This window comes from Megascapheus bottae, chromosome 7, assembly GCF_031878675.1.
Source record: "Megascapheus bottae isolate mThoBot1 chromosome 7, mThoBot2.hap1, whole genome shotgun sequence".
NCBI lineage: Eukaryota > Metazoa > Chordata > Mammalia > Rodentia > Geomyidae > Megascapheus > Megascapheus bottae.
In genome coordinates, this window is record NC_143515.1 from 19,884,865 (window position 1) to 19,902,112 (window position 17,248).

General features: G+C 40.0%; 1 pseudogene; it reads left to right on the forward strand.

The window, feature by feature from the left end:
- Nucleotides 1–14,336: 14,336 nt before the first annotated feature.
- LOC150060368 (immunoglobulin kappa variable 2-30 pseudogene) lies at nt 14,337–16,283 on the forward strand (annotated as a pseudogene).
- Nucleotides 16,284–17,248: the final 965 nt, after the last annotated feature.

The window sequence follows — 17,248 nt, forward strand, 5'->3', positions numbered from 1 at the left end:
ACACAGCTTGTCAGGATCAAATTCCATAGAATGAGAAATGGTAGTTACTGAGAAAATGTGTCTTACCACAACATTGGCCACTCTGTCCCGCTACACATATAGACACAGAAATTTGTGATTAACTTGGTGTATAGTTACCATGAAGAAGTAAGACAGGACATTTACTACATTTGCTAACCAGATTGTAAAAATAATCCCATGGAATTTTATATTCACAGTTTAAGTGTTTCCTATTTAATTAATAAAAAAATTTTTACGAGCTCACAAACTGTAAGAAACCAGCATTTTCCTCTCTCATCTCTTTCATCCATGAGCGCTGTGATGAGTTTGTTAGGTCCAATGACAACATGTCTATTATTTTTAGGATATCCACCATCATTTAACAATTTCAGTGGATTTCAGGGATCTCCATTATGTCACTGGAGAGAGTTCTTGTGTATTAAAACCAAAATAGGCATGAGTTCCTAGTTTTGCAACAGCTCTGATGGGGCCAGTCAGAAGGGAAAATCCTAGAGACTGTTGGACACCAAGTTCCATCTAGTGCTTTAATCTGAGGATCAAGGGGAACACAGCCTCCCTCTATGTAGATCCTTGGGTTGAGCTAGGGGAATTCTGCACATTTCTTGAGCCACCACAGTCTTTATTTGTCAGAAGATTCTTGAGTGACTTGATTCACAAGATGGAGGCCCTTGTCCTCCTTTTGGCTCCCCTCACACTGCTGCACGCACCTGCTGGTTTGTACAGTGCTCCCTCAGGAGGATTTTCCAGCCAGAAATAAGGACTCAGCTAGGCTTTGCCTTCCCTGATAGAGCTCCTCACTGCTACACATGAGACTGTGTGCGTGGGTCCTGAGTCTAATACTAAGTGTCACTGTAGAGGGCAGAGAAGATGAAGATGGAAAAGGAGATGAAGGTGAGTCCTCAGAATCATTGCTTCTCATTTATGTTCTGCTCATAGGTTAGATGAAAATTCCACGCCACCAGGATGGGATAGATAAAGTTCACTTATGTGAGAATGAGGATCATTCCAGATGCAGCAAACTCTCTTTTTTGATAACAAATACGTGGAGCATGTTATTTGGGGGTCTGTGGGTTCTTTTGTGCTTTGCAAAAAATCTATGTATTAAAAAATAAATGTTTTTAGGATACAAACCAAAGCCATGAAAACATTTGGCAATTAATAGTAACAGGAAAATTATAGAAAGTCTCTCAAAGGTAATACATACTCTTATACGTCTCATTTATTATAACTTCACGATCTACTGGGGGTATTGTGATAATCCAGACTCCATTCTCCCTGCCTGACTCCATCTCCTACTGGTCTAGTCAAAGACTCCTGTATAGGAATGGATACATCTAATTGCATTGATACCTGGAGAAGCCAGTCCAGTCTCCACAGCTCCTCATCTACATTGTTTCCAGCTGTGAATCTGAGTCATAGACAGGTTCAGTGTCAGTGGATCAAGGACAAATTTCACACTGACAATCAGCAGAGTGGAGACTGAGGACCTGTGGGTTTATTACCGTATACCAAGTATTCATGCTCCTTGCAGAGTGATAGGTCACTGAATAACCCCACCTTCATGACACACCTCTAATCCTGTTTGGCTTTGCCCAGCTGTCCTGTTACAATGGTTCTCTGTAGAACAGCATAACAGATTATCTGAGCCTGAAATCTTAGATAAATGGGGTGTTGGTTCTGTCACCATCAGCTTTCAAGGTTTTCCCATATCAACACTTGCCAATCTGACTGATTGTGACTTCCAGTATTACTAATGAGCCAATGTGAAAGATACAGACAAAGATACTTACATGCAGAACAACACTTGTCTGTGTTAGACAGAAATGAGAGAATTGGGTCTCATCTAGAATGACCCAAGATGGAATAGACCATACCAAAATGTGTAACATGTATTAAAGAAGGAATAATAGCTCTCTTGCATATCTAGCTGAGTCTCTGAGCAGAATACTCCAGCAGGAGAAAGGCTGAATGAGAGTAGTAGACAAGGATCTAATGCAGAAGTGATTGTAGAAATGATCCTGTGTACAGACCTGGGGAAACATCCAAGTGAGAGAGTGGTAGGCACATGGTGATACAGTCTAGAAATGGAGTGATAGAGTTCCTTGTCATCAGGCTAGACGAAAGTTAGTTCATCCATCAGTAAACAGGTAAACAAGTCCTTTTAGCATCAGGTGCAGGTGGAGCCTTGAGCAACTCAGTGACAGAAAATGCTTCCTCAAGGACAATGATTCAGGTGGTCAAAAAATCTGCATCAAGTTAAGAGAGTCTATGTAAATTTCTTTCTTGTTCAATAAATTTAAATTATGTGAATCAGATTTAGTTTTTGTGCGAGTTTCCCATTCCTTTCTCCTTTATTTTAACTTAAAGCTTTATTATCTTTAAGTACTTGTACAAAGGGCATACCACTCAACAAATCCATTTGTGCCTACAGTGTATCTTGATTGGTTTGTCCATTCTGAATTCTGCATGACAAGACCAGGGGACACAGTGCATTGCATATTTGAGAAAGTAGAGAGGAACTGGATACAACAAAGACTCACAGGCTTAGGGAGGAGTTGTGGTAGAGGCTGACGCACTGTGGATCTCTCTAGTAGAGAGAATGTGGGAATGGTGATTGCCACATTTTCAGCCTGGTGGTTACTAATCATCTGAGTGAAATCCCCAAATCACTGCCAATGATTCAGTTGGAGAATTCATATCTAAGTGATTGTCCAGTAATGGAGATATTTAAGAACACCTAGATCTTGATTCATATATTCAGTTTGTACTTATGACATAGCTTGGAAGATTTCAAATCCAACTTTTACTTATTGATTTAATAAGATCTCGGATATTTTATCTGGACTGAGCTGTAGATTCTATCTTCTCTACTTCTGGTGATAAAAATATTTGTTAAGAAATGAGCCTAGTGTAGATGCAATATCTAATGTTAAAAATCTCTCTGACATTGTAGAGTAGTTGGGATGATGAAGCTGGAAGAAATGTAGTACAAGGATAGTCTGGAGGAAAGTGAGTAAGGTCGTATCTCTATGTAAAATCCAGGATGGTGGCATATAACTGACAATCACAGCTATACAAAACACATTGGTAGAAGAATTGTCTCAATTCAGCCCAGACAAAAAGTGAACAAATATTGGAAAAGAGTCTAAAGTGCATGGTTCATTTGATAATATGTACTCTTCATTTCCCACCATAAGCACTGGAGTTCAGACTTTAGTGGGTCTTCATGCTTTTCCCCACCCGAGGGCACCTCTGGGACTGCTTGTCTTCTTTCAAAAATAGTGGAGTGACTGGCTCTCCATCCTCCCATCCACTCTTCCTCTTCAACTCAGAGCCATTCCCCTAATTGTCATTCTCTCAAACCACATCTGAGGAATCATAATCAGAAAACCTTGTTTGCACCAGCAGTGCATGTTCACCATCAGCCAGGTCCAGGCAGAAGGAAAAGATGAACTGGTTCATTTGTTTTATTTCAGTCTGCTTTGGCTCCAATCACATAACAGGGTCGGTATTGGCAGCTGTCTTTTAGGGCCTGGTATAAATGGACTCTGATCTGGCAATGACCTGTGTGTGAGCTACTGGCCTTTATGGAGAAGTGTTAACTTATGAATCCACAACAACTGCTTGGACTCAATAAGATGGCTGATTTGTTGTCTAGTAAATGGCCTGCAGGTAGCTCCCCCACACGTGGGTGGACTGTGTCCAGTCAGGCTGGACTCCATGTGGGGAACCTTCCTCACTGCACTCTGAATTCATCACCTGTGGCATTTTCCCCTTGTCCTTTCCATGCTGTGTGGCTCCAATGTCCTGCTTCACTTTTCACCATCACCATGCTACATAATATCATTTTTTTAGGCTGTTTTGGGTCACACACTCTAACTCCAGTCATTGAAAACTACTTTAAGACCTCCAGGAAAGGGTGCAGCAAGAATAAACATTTAAAGAAGTAGAGTAAACTGAAGTTGATTTCAACGATGGCTTAGAGAACAGCTCGGCTTCTGAGGGAGGGCAGTTTGGATTAAGAAGAGTTAAGTCATTAATTTCACAAAGACTTCAGGATGCTTCTATATATACAATGATCACAAAGCTATGAATGTAGCCAGGACCTCTTAGTATAAGAAAGCCAAAGTCTGATGTTGACTCTCCTTGATGATGGTGGTGGAAAGTGCACTCAGAAACACAGGACAGCTGGGCACTGGTGGCTCATGCTCAAGTGGTATAGTGTTAGCCTTGAAAACAAAGAGTGCCAGGGACAATGCCAAGTCCTTGAGTTCAAGTCCCAGAACTGGCAGAGAGAAAGAAAGAAAGAAAGAAAGAAAGAAAGAAAGAAAGAAAGAAAGAAAGAAAGAAAGAAAGAGAGAGAGAGAGAGAAAGGAAGGAAGGAAGGAAGGAAGGAAGAAAGAAAGAAAGAAAGAAAGAAAGAAAGAAAGAAAGAAAGAGAAAGAAAGAAAGAAAGAAGAACACGAAGAAGTGAAGGGAAGGGGAGGGAGGGAGGGAAGAAGGGGGAAGGAAGGAACAAAGGGAAGGAGGGAGGGAGGAAGGAAGGGAAGAAGAAAGAAGGAGGAAAGAAAGAAAAATAGTAAGACAGACAGACAAACAGACAAAAGAAAGAAAAAAAGAAAAGAAAAAGGAGAAAAGAGAGGAAGAAAGGAAAAAGAAACAGATGCAGCAATATGGAGTTGACAGCAAATGCCCAGTAACTAGCCTGCACTTTTATACCATAGCACAATATTGCCCATTTGCTTTCACTGAATTTCATTATTTTATCCATATCTATTTGTCATGTATTTAACTACCTATCTGCTAAGTACTACACATCTATAAGGTATTTCTAGATAATTGTGCTCATGATTCACAATGTAAATAGTCAAGTAAACTAAAGACTTAGGAACTAAATAATTACTTCTACACTTTGGAAATGCCTGGAGAAATTCAGGCTATCATGAAAAGCATTCAGTGAACAAGGTGTAAATCAAAGTTCAGTCTATTTACAGGACAAAGAGAGTCTTCTGTCCCCTGCACCCCAAAGAGAAAAACATTTTGTGCAGGCATAACTATGCTATCTTTGTTCAGTTTGTGGGACATAAGGTCTGTAGTGCAGCTGGGATATGGAAATCTGGTCTGTGGGACAGCTGGTCTACCCCTTGCAGCGCCCCCCCACCCCCCCCACCCCTACTTATTTGCATGTGCCCAGAGCTCAGCCCACTGCCCTGAGACTTCAGAATCTGCCCACACTCTGGGCAGCTGTCAGTCCAGTCAGCACACAGCATGGACATGAGGACCCCTGCTCAGCTCCTGGGGCTCCTGCTGCTCTGCCTCCAGGGTAAGGAAGAAGAGTGCTGGGAATTAACTCAGCCTAGGATATCCAGGGCTATCTGGAACTTCAGGGAAGACCTCTTGTAACATGTTTATCAAGGAGGAAAATTGATTATTCTTGTTTGTTTGTTTCCACTGCTAGGTGCAAGTGTGCCATCCAGATGACCCAGTCTTGATCCTCCCTGTCTGCATCTCCAGGAGACAGAGTCACCCTCAATTGCAGAGCCAGTCGGGGTATTTACAATTACTTACATTGGTATTAGCAGAAACCAGGGAAAGCTCCGAAGCCCCTCATATATAAAGCATCCAATTTGCAACCTGGAGTTCCATCTAGATTCAGTGGCAGTGGATCTGGGTCAGATTATTCTCTCACCATCAGCAGCCTGCAGCCTGAATATGTGGCCACTTATTACTGTCAACAGGGTTATGATTGGCCTCCCACAGTGATACAAGTCATAACAAAAACTCCCCAGGAAGCAGAAGTGAGAGTCTAGGCTGCCCCAGCTGCTCCTCCTGCTGCCTCCACCTGCTGATACAGCTTCTCACATGCAGATAGACTCTGATGGTCACTTGAAGATTTTGGTAGAAAAGATTACGACAATAATCTCCAGTTTTCTTCTCTTTCTTGCTCTCAGCCTCAGCAGCATGGTACTGAGAGTGACTCTCCTGACGTACAAAGAACACACACCTGTACTTATGAGGACTCTGGGATGTGGCATCCAGCCAGATTCACACAATAAATGAGAAGCTATAATAGGTCTAACAAAAGAATTTTTAAATGAAAAGGAAAAGAGTTTTTGTAGCTTATGTAGTTCTCACCTAGTGATAGGCATGTGGATGAACAGAGTAAACCTGAGATTCTTAGTAAATTCTCACACTTATAGTGAATTTTTGTAAGGGCAAGAAGGGCAATGCAATAGAGAAAGGAATATCCCTAAGCAATCAGAGGTGACTCCTTTCCTATCTGAGGGCTAATGTCACTTTATAGACAATAAAAAGGAGATGCAAATAAAAGAAAAAAATGAAGTAAGCCAGTCCCATAGGAGCATAGGCTGCATTGTTTCTCTCATTTTTAACAATTAATACACATTTAGGATTCTCCTAACAGACGATCCCAATAGCTCATACACTATGCATAAATGGTCATACAGGATGAGTCTAAAGAAAATGGACTGTAGGTTAATGAAACATGAGGTTTATCTTTTGCTGTTCTTAATCCACTATATGAAGTTATTCCTTTCTTCTTTTTTTCCACTTATGGTTAATCTAATAAGATTATTGTATCTGAATTTGTATACTGGTGTACTGTATATACACTTATTGTTTCTTTGAAATATGGAAGGGGAAAACAAGATGACTGGAAGGGGGAGGGGCAAGGAAAGGGGGACAAAGTCATGAGAAGGGGTCTACGTACGTTTCAAGAAGTAATGTACCCAGTACCTGACAAATGTAACTGTAACCTCTCTGCACATTATCCTGACAAGAAAATACAAAGAATGGCCATTCCCAGAGCATTTTTTGGGCACATATTTCCATGTCATTGTGTTTCTAGTGCTTTAAGTGGAATGGCACCACTTCTCCCATAATTCCAGCCATCCACTAGGGAAAAGGAATTCTTCTGCCCAGTGTGGAACCAGCATGGTCTTCATTGGTCTTCCTCCAAACATGGAAGACCTTTCAGTTACTTTACTCACGAGGGAGATGCCCTTTTCCTAACCTTTACTTCTCTCTCGCTGCTGTATCTGCCTGCTGATTTGCAGAGTGCTCCTAAGGAACACTTTCCACCCTGAGTGTGAGAAAAAGGCTTAGCTTGACCTAGACTTCCAAGGGAAGACACTGCAAAGTAGTCAACAGTACTGAAACAGTTACACCCACAAGGAAACTGAAGCAAACGGTTAAGGAGTGTAACTGCTGCCATCCTCCATTAAGCAGGGGAGGAAGTGGGCGGGTTCCCCTAAGGCATATCATTTGACCTCAAGCCCTATACTATAAAAGCTAGACTGTGGCTGTGGTTGTGCTCTTCACCTTGAGTCTACACAAGATACCTGGAAATGAATGGCACAAATGAAACGGCTTTGTTTAGATAAATGGGACAGATATAAAAGAAAAGAGTATAATTTCTATAGGGAAATTAGTAGAATGATAAGGAGGTCACCTAGAGCCAGAGAACTTAAGCCAGAGCCAAGAGCTGCTCACACTGCCCTTTGACACATGCATGGGTGAGGACCAGCCATCTAAGAGTATAACATGAAGGAGCAGCGAAAACTCAAGGTGAACTCCACATGAGGCTTCTCAGATTGCTAAATGGCAGCCAGCCAGATAACTGGTATTTTGTTCATAGCAATTACTTCCTTTTTGAGCAACTGCTTGGGTGGCAAAATAGTGTTAGTGTCTCTGTCTCTTATGGCTCTGTATGATAACTTGTTCATACAATTTTCCTCTTGATTCCTGGGATTTTCTTCAAACTTATTCTAATGTAAGTTTCAAGAACAATTTCACTGCCATCAACTTTGGGACAGACACACTATAGCGTATGGTTTTAAAATGATACATGCTAAACACATATGTCATGGTCAATGCAATGAGATGACAACAAAACAAATAAGAGTATGAGAAGTCCAGGATATTTAGGCTATATAGCTATATAGGAGATAGAAGTAGAAGAAACTCAGTCAAGGACCATCTCAGGCATTTTTTAACTATGTCAGCAGATATCTGAAAATAAATTAAAGCAAAAGCAGTTAACAATGTTCACAGTTGGCAGAGTGCTGGCCTACCAAGCCTAAGGCTCTGAGTTCTAACTCCAGTATTGTCAAAAAGATCTATGAGATATAGAAAGTAAAACCTATAATGACTCACAGATGCAAGTTTCTGTGTTAATAAAATAAAAATAACTTGCTGTTCATCTTTGATATGTCATGTTATCCATGTTAAATAGCAAATCAGGGGAGGTAAGTTACCTAAACTTGTCTAACAGAATCAGAGGCATGTTTCATATAGAGGAAACAGGTCATTCTGAAATCAGAATTTAAACTTCCACCAAAACTATGGGATGAGATATATCACCGAGGAGAAAAAAAAATTCAGACATAAATCCTAAGAATTCTTACAATATGTCAACTTTGCTTTTTTTTTTGAACCAAAAAGCAAAGTAGTGTGTATGTTAAGCACCACTCATAGCTTGAGACAATGTTCATAATCCTAAGAGAGAAGAAAGGTTCATTCTTCATTCGTATGAGTCCAGAAAATCCTTGATGAACTTTGGTTAAATAGATAAAAGGAGGCTGCAAGTTTGGCCCAGTGGTACAGTGCTTGCCTAGCATGCACGAAGGCCCGGGTTCAATTCCTCAGTATCACATACATAGAAAAAAGGCAGAAGTGGTTCTGAGGCTCAATTAATAAAGCTCTAGCCTTGAGAAATTCCAAGGATACTACTAAAGCCCTGAGTTCAAGCCCAAGACTGGCAAAAAAAGAGGCCTCCCATTCCTCCTCCTTGCCCATCAAACAGGTGTTGTTCAGGTCCTTTGAGATTAGCAATAAAGACAAATTGAGCTCAAGCTGGAACTTGAAGGCTGCCTCTTCTGCCATCATTTCTAGAAAGAAATAAAGACCAGGGATATCATTAGCTTAAGAAAGAGAAACTGCCTATCAAAACTCTTCAGAAATATTGTGTCACAGGATTTACTCTCTGAAATGAATGGGTTTAATGAACCATCAGAGATATACTTCACAAAATCCTCAGGTTCTTGAACAAATTTCTTTACCTGAAGCAGGATAACTTAAGGAAACTGAAGCCTGTGAAGACAACTCAAAAATACAATATTTACAAGTGCTATTTTTGCTCCAAGGAGAGACAACAGAATTCATTTCTTCCTGAGAAATGCATATCTACCCAACTTAACAGCTGACAGAATGTATGCCTTCCAGAGAAAACACAAGTTACCTTCCAAAATGCAGATAACAGGGCAGCTCTTTGTCTCAAGCTTCTGTTTTATGGCAAGATTCATTCTTACTTGGAAACTCAAAGTAACACCAGGTGCAATTAGAGGAAAATAAAACCCTATCTTTGCATGACATTGAAGCCATATCCCATGCCTTTACCCTATAAACACCCAGGAGCCCAAGGAACTGTGTGCTTCTATGTCTATCTCCCTATGAGAGCATCTGCCCTTCTGTCTGCTTTTTGTTTATTTGTCCTATTGCCTGTATGTTTATTTATAAAGCTCTGTCAAGTATTCTTCCTATCATGACTTGTCCAGAAATTCTTCTTCTGGGATTGAAGTCAATGACCCTAATTGAAGAGTTCCTATATTTAAAGGGAAGCTTCACTAACCCTCACTTCCACCTCTTCCATCTGGTGACACATCCACCAGTAACAAGGCCGAATAGTACCTGGAAAAATGTTCAGGGATTTAAATACCAGGAGTGTTTTTAGAAGGTGAATGAATGTCACCTTACAATATGATGGTTTATTACACATACAGGGGAAAATTGTGCTATACAAAATGCTTGCTGTTTATGGACTGATCAGGGGGATAAGTACAGAAAATTATTGTGACTAGATTTTCTAAGTTACGAGTTGTAGTCTACTGGGATTTTAAATTTCAACCAATTTTCAGGAAGATTTTTGTCAAACTTTCAGTTTGGGGCCTGTAGCTATTACATGATTAACTTTCCTTATCACTCCCTTTTCCTTTCTCCAGATTTTGAAATTTGGGACAATTTTTCTTTTATCATGCCTAAATAATGACTAAAAATGTACAACAAGCCACAGGGTGGCTCTCACCTGTAATTCCAGCTACACAGGAGACTGAGATCTGAGGATCTCTCTTCAAAGCCAGGCCAGGCAGTAAAAAGTCCATGAGACTCTTATCTCCAGAAAACTGCAAGTAACACTGTGGCTCAAGAGGCAGGGTGGGACCAAGAATCACAACAAATCAGAGAAAGGCTAGATAAGTGGGAATGCATTAAACTGCAGAGCTTCAGTATGGCAAAGGACATAGCTAGCAAATTAATTAGGAAGCCTATAGAGTGGGAGAAGATCTTCACCAACCAAACAATGGACAAAGACCTCATATCTAAAATATATCAACAACTCAAAAAATTGAATCACTCCAAAACTAATCTCCAAAGTAACAACCATCCCATTAAAAAATGGGCCAAAGACTTAAAGAGAGTCTTCTCTGAAGAAGAAACAAAAATGGCCTATACACACATGAAGAAATACTCAACATCTCTGGTCATAAAAGAAATGCAAATCAAAACAACTCACTCCAGTTAGAATGGCCAGGATCAAGAAAACTAATAACAACAGATGCTGGAGGGGATGTGGCCAGGAGGGATCACTACTACACTGTGGTGGGAGTGCAAACTCGTTCAACCACTATGGAATGCAGTATGGCAGTTCCTCAAAAGGCTAAACATAGAGCTTCCCTATGACCCAGCAATTCCACTACTTTGCATTTACCCAATCATCCAGAAACAAAGACATACTAAATCCACCAGAACAACAATGTTCATTGCAGCACTATTTACCATAACAAAGATATGGAACCAACCCAGATGTCTCTCAGTTGATAAGTGGATCAACAAGATGTGGTATTTGTACATAATGAAATTCTAAGCTGCTGTCAGAAAGAATGACATCGCCCCATTTGTTAGGAAATGGAAAGACTTAGAAAAAATCATATTAAGTGAAGTAAGCCAGACTCAAAGGAACATAGGCTCAATGGTTTCCCTCATTTGTCATAATCAGTAGAAACCTTGGGCTCTCCTAGCAGAGAATTGCAATAGAGCAAAACCTTGATACAAAAGGCCATATAGTAGGACACTAAATGAAAGGTTCTCTAGGATATAGAAACATAAGCCATAGAATGAATGATTGTTGTTCTTAATGTACTATGTTATCTCTCATCTCTTTTGCTGTCCCTTGGTTATCTCACATTGTTACAGTATCTCACTTTGTTACCTGATATATGGGATATATTTGTATTTGGTTATTTGAAATTGGATAGGGAATGGGGGAAAACAAGATGAGGGGTGGGGGTGGGGGGAGGGAATGGGGACCAAGACATGTGAAAGGGTATCAATGTATGGGAATTAATGTACCATCTATCTGGCAAATATCATGTAACCCTTCTATTAATTACAATAAAAAATATATGAAAAAAGAAATAAAGCTTTATCTTGTGTGATAGTTGTTCTTAATGTATATGTTATTTCTCTTCTCTTTTTTTGTCCTTTGGTTAATCTCATATTATTACTCTACCTGACTTTATTTACTTGCATATTGTACATATGTTTATTTGAAATAGAAAAGGGAGGGGGGAACAAGATGATTAGAAGGAGGTGGGGAAGGGAAATGTAGATAAAAACATGAGAAGGGGTGTCAGTGTGTGAGAAGTAATGGACCTACTACCTGGGAAATGTAACTGTAACCCCTCTATCCATTATAATTTTTTTAACAAAGAGTTTTGTGTGTTATGAGTGTTTCAAAAATTTTGGTGAACTAAATTTACAATGCAATTCTCACACACACACACACACACTCACACACAAACACACACACACATACACGATAGCAGTGTTTTGAAGATATGGGAAATAAGTTTTATTATTTTTTACAAGTTTAATAAGGAGGACAGTAAAGATTCACATTCAATGTTCTATCATCCTACTCATGACAGAAGAGGTCCGAGAATAAAGAGCCTGCTCCAGGGCTCTGCATCAGGATGCATGGAGGATGAATATGTCAAGGCTACATGGTAGCCATTCGGTTCTTCTCTACTAGTTTACTGGCACCACATCTCTGAAGTTGTGTCTGTTTGGTAGAGGATAAATAACTTATAGCTGTCAGAGAGATGAGGTACGATCATCTGTCTGGGTAGAAAGTGTGTTAAACTTGGGTTTTCCTGCAGAGTTAAGAAAGCCTAAGGGGAAACAAATGCAAGTTTTCATTCTCAGATAATCAAACTAGCAACATAAGATGGCTAGGAAGGGGGGAGGGAGGTAAGGGGAAATTCATGGAGAAGAAAGACAAGAAAATGAACCAGTTGGGAATTTTAGAATGCAATAGAGCAATCCATGACATAGATATACTGTCACTAGAAGAATCAACTAACTGAAAAATGCAACAATATAAATTTCATAATAAAAAAGAATGACAGAGGCAGGGAGTTTGTCCTAGTGTTAGAGTGCTTGCCTAGAATGCAGGAAAATCAGGGTTTGATTCCTTTGTACCACATACATAGAAAAAAGCTGGAAGTAATTCTGTGGCTCAAGTGGTAGAGCTCTATCCTTGAGGAAGCCCAAGGACAGTGCATAGGTGCTGAGTTCAAGCAACAAGTGATCTGCCCAGAAAAAGAATGACATAGATTTATAAGTCAATGTGACGATTAGCGTGGTAAAATTATGAGTAAAAACTATAGAGAAAAATGAGCTAAAATATATGAAAAATATTCTTAAATATGATATTAATGTGAGCATTAAAGAGCTCTACTGAAACAATAATGTAAAACACAGATTTAGAAAAAAAAAGTGCTATACTGGCTAGGCCCTGATGGCTCATGCATGTAACCCTAACTACTCAGGAGGTTAAGATATGAGGATCACAGTTCAAAGCCAGCCTGGGCATGAAAGTCCTTGAAACTCTTATTTTCAATTAACCACCAAGTAACTGTAAGTGGCATTGTGGCTCAAGGAATAAGGAGGTAGCCTTGAGCTGAAGAGCAGGGACAGCACCGAGGCCAAGAGTTGAAGTCCTTCAACTGACCAAAAAAATTAAAAACACAAAAAAACAAAAAACAACTCCTATACTGTAAAAAATAATCTTCCAGAAACCTATGTCTTTTGATGTACTGGATTAAATTCATATTATTAACAAGAGTTTAGACTACAGTAGACTAGCATCTATGACTAATAAATGAAAAACAGAAGCCAACCAAGAATTCTGTGTTCATAATCTTATCCTTCAAAATTGAGTACAATGTAATAATGCCATTTTTATAAATGCAAATGAAGAGCAACTGGTATGTGCAGACATAGTCCTGAATACCCAATAAACTTTCAGATCCAAAGGAGAAGATAGGAAGTGTCCTGAGTCCAATGCTGGGTAGGGTTGTAGATACCCTAGAAAGAGTTCAGAAACAAGACAGATGGTACCAGGAGCTTGGCTGAGTGGTAAAGTGCTTGCCTAGCATGCATCACGCCCTGGGATCAAATCCTCAGTACCACATACACAGAAAATGCTAGAACTGGTGCAGTGGCTCAAGTGGTAGAGCACTAGCCTTGCCCAGGCCCTGAGTTCAAGCCCCAGGAATGACAAACAGAAAACAGAAATACTAAGGAAGATGCTAGACCAGAAGAAAACTTTCTTCAACTTGTATGATGATCACGTCTAGGAAAAACAAACTATTGTGCTACTTCAGGACTGTCACCTTAGAACATTACAGCACCTGTTATGGATTCCAAGGGCAAAAGCATGCATCTGAGGGACTTGACACAGAATTTCACAGTTTGTCTGAACCACAGATCTGTATTAACCACACTAATAGCACATTTCTTCTCTGCTTTCTACATTATATAGTTTATATTAAGCAAAAAGAAATGACCAAAATAAGCATTTAAGCAATTATCTAGAAAAGAACTCACTACTTATGGAAATTCATCCTTCTCAAATAACAGTGTAAAATATACATGGGAAGGGGTGAAAAAATTAGGAAGCAGGCCAAGAGCAGGAGGAATCATGAAGTGTGCTATCCTCTGTAGGACACTCTCATTAGATATCTGTTGCTCTTCTTGATCACAGTGAATGTCATAGCTCTCAGGAGAGGCCCTACCCTCCTGGTGTGTCTTTTCACCTCACCTGCCAGTGTGTCTCTCTCCACTGCACCCACCAGGTCATTTGCATATTGCTCCCAGGGGAGGAGCTTCCCTACTAGTCCCACATAATAGCTCAGCTCTCATCTTGCCTGTACTGAGCAGGACTGCTTCCTCTCAAAATGAGGTGCCCTGCTCAGCTCCTGGGGCTGCTCATGCTCTGGATCCCAGGTAAGAGCACAGTGGAGCTAGGGACGGAGCCAGGGCGGGGCTGAGCTCTGTGTCCACTTCTACCCGAGTGTGCTGTGTCCAGGAGAACCTACTGTGATATATGGATCTGTGAAAGGAAGATTTCAGAAGGAGCAAGGATATGTGTTCTTCTTAGGGATGGTGCAGTGCAAATTTGAGATGAGAGGTTCTCATGATTTATGAGCATCTCTGTGTGTGTGCATGCATGTGTGTATGTGTGTGTGTGTGTGTGTGTGTGTGTGATTTATTGAACAGTTTGGTTCATAAAATCTCCTTAAAAATTTATAGTGTGAAATAAATTAAGAAAGAAGTTTGAAATTAATCCTGTCCTCTTCTCTATTTTAGGATCCAGTGGAGATGCTGTATTGACTCAGACTCCAGTCTCAATGCCTGTCACCCTGGGAGAGCCAGCCTCCATCTCCTGCAGGTCTAGTCAGAGCCTGCTAAATAACTATGGAAACACTTTCTTGAATTGGTTCCTGCAGAAGACAGGCCAGTCTCCACAGCTCCTGATCTATAAGGTTTCCAACCGAGAAACTGGAGTCCCAGAAAGATTCAGTGGCAGTGGGTCAGGCACAGATTTCACACTGAAAATCAGCAGGGTGGAGGCTGAGGATGTTGGAGTTTATTACTGTGGGCAAGGTACATATTTGCCTCCCACAGTGATACAACCCTGAACAAAAACCACCCTGCTTGAGGTGGCACAGCTGTCACAAGTAGCTTGTTTGGGGAGCAGCACAGAAAATTTTCTGAGTAAATGTGAGAGCAAGGAGCTGGAGATGCCAGCTCAGTAAATCACAATTGAGCTCAGAGGGCCATGAGTGGTCCTGCTACCTGCAATGGGGCAAAAGCCATAACGTGGCACAGGCAGTAGGAGAATAGATGTGGTTCATTCAGCTTCTGATGATATCACTGAGGATTGATTAAATCCTCATTGTGATCCTATCTGCTTTTATATCATGTATTAATTGGATTTGAGCACCACTAATTGCACAATATTTAGTATTATTAGGAAGTGTTTTTCAAATAATTCTCTCCTTAGGCTGAGGTGGTGGGATTTATCAGCTCAATTTTAGCTTCAGCTATATTGTGACTAATATTATGTGTTTATGTCTGTTATTTTGTCATAGCCACTGAGATAAATAACTACCACAACCCTGTGTATGTAAGCCATGAGGGATGGAGCAATGGCTGGAATAAATGCTCACATGTTCAAATGCACAATATGTCAAGTACTAGTGGTTTTGAAAATACTAGAAAAATGGCAGTTGTCACAAGTAGTTTCAAAGGCCTTTGAAATTTTCTCAGCTGGTGGAATCCTTTGTCATATAAACAATTTGTTGCAAAGAAGTTTTGTAGACTTGCTCAAAAAGTACACAACTTGAATTAACTATTGCAAAAGAAACAAATACTTGCATTTTTTCATATATTTTTATTGTAATTAATAGAAGGGTTACATGATATTTGCCAGATAGAAGGTGCATTAATTCACATACATTGATACCCTTCCACATGTCTTGGTCCCCATTACCCTCCCCCCCAAACCCCCACAAATACTTGCATTTTATTGTTAAAAATAAGTGTATTTTCCTGTTTCCAGCCTCCTACTTCCTCTATTTAGGTCTTACCTTCTCCCTCCACAGACATAGTAGAGTAAGCAGCCTTCTACTCTGCTTTTCCTTATGGAGTGATGACAGGGCCTCACAAGCAGAGAGACCTGAGTCCATGATAGTCATTCCCCACCCAACAAAACATTGACATGGAGAGCTGTGAAACGCATTACTCTAGAGGAGGCCTTCGGACCCTCTGTGGTTGGTGTCATGGAGACAGAACACACAGCACCTGATGACCAGAAGATCCAGCAGCACCTGCACCACTGAGGGCAGAGCAGAGGCAGAGCCAAAGCCCATGTTACAGATGCCATTACATGTTAAGATGTCATTATATTATGTTTTATCCATATTGTTTCTTGCTAGACCTGGGTTTTGAACCTAGGGCCTGAGCCCTGCCCTTGACACATTTTACTCAAGGCTACTGCTCTACCACTTAAGCCACAGCACCACTTCTCACTTTTCCTGTGTATGTAGTACCAAGGAATTGAACCCAAGGCTTTGTGGATGCTAGGTGAGCACACTACCACTAGGCTAAGATCCCAGTCTTTCATATTTTTGAAGTGTTTATTTTTGGAGAAATGTTTTAAGCCCAATTATATTTTGCCAGGAAATGGAGATCCTTTTCAACTTTAATGTAGATAATGATGTATTAAATGAGGCAATTTTGACACTGTGTTATTTTATAAAGAACGAAAATGCTGTTATCCAAGAAAATACCAGCACACATGATATAGTCATTTACCAGAACTCATCTTAATTTTTATTCTAAAAATAATCATTTTTTGGAAAATATATCCCATAGTTTCTGATTAAAATGATAGTGTGAAAAATTGGAGCTAGTTATTTTCATTGCAATTGCACATCAGGCCATATTCACAACAAAAAGATATTTAGGTCAGAAGGACAAAAACCCAGTGAAATTATCTTTTCTGGTCAGATTCTTTTTACTGCAATTAAATGGATTATATGGTTATTATGATTGTGTATTTTTCCATAAGAAAATAAAAGAAAAATATATAAGAAGGATTTGGCAACACAGTTCTTCAAAATAAATATCTGTATAAAATTACAGTGTGAGAATAAACATTCAAGTTGTGCTCATTTCACTCCATTACTATATGAAGCTTGAGGACTATGCACATACATCTTTGGGCTAGATATATGAACCAAACTTCAAAGCTGTAAAATACTGGAAATAGATTTACATCAGTAATAGACTATTCCACTAGTCT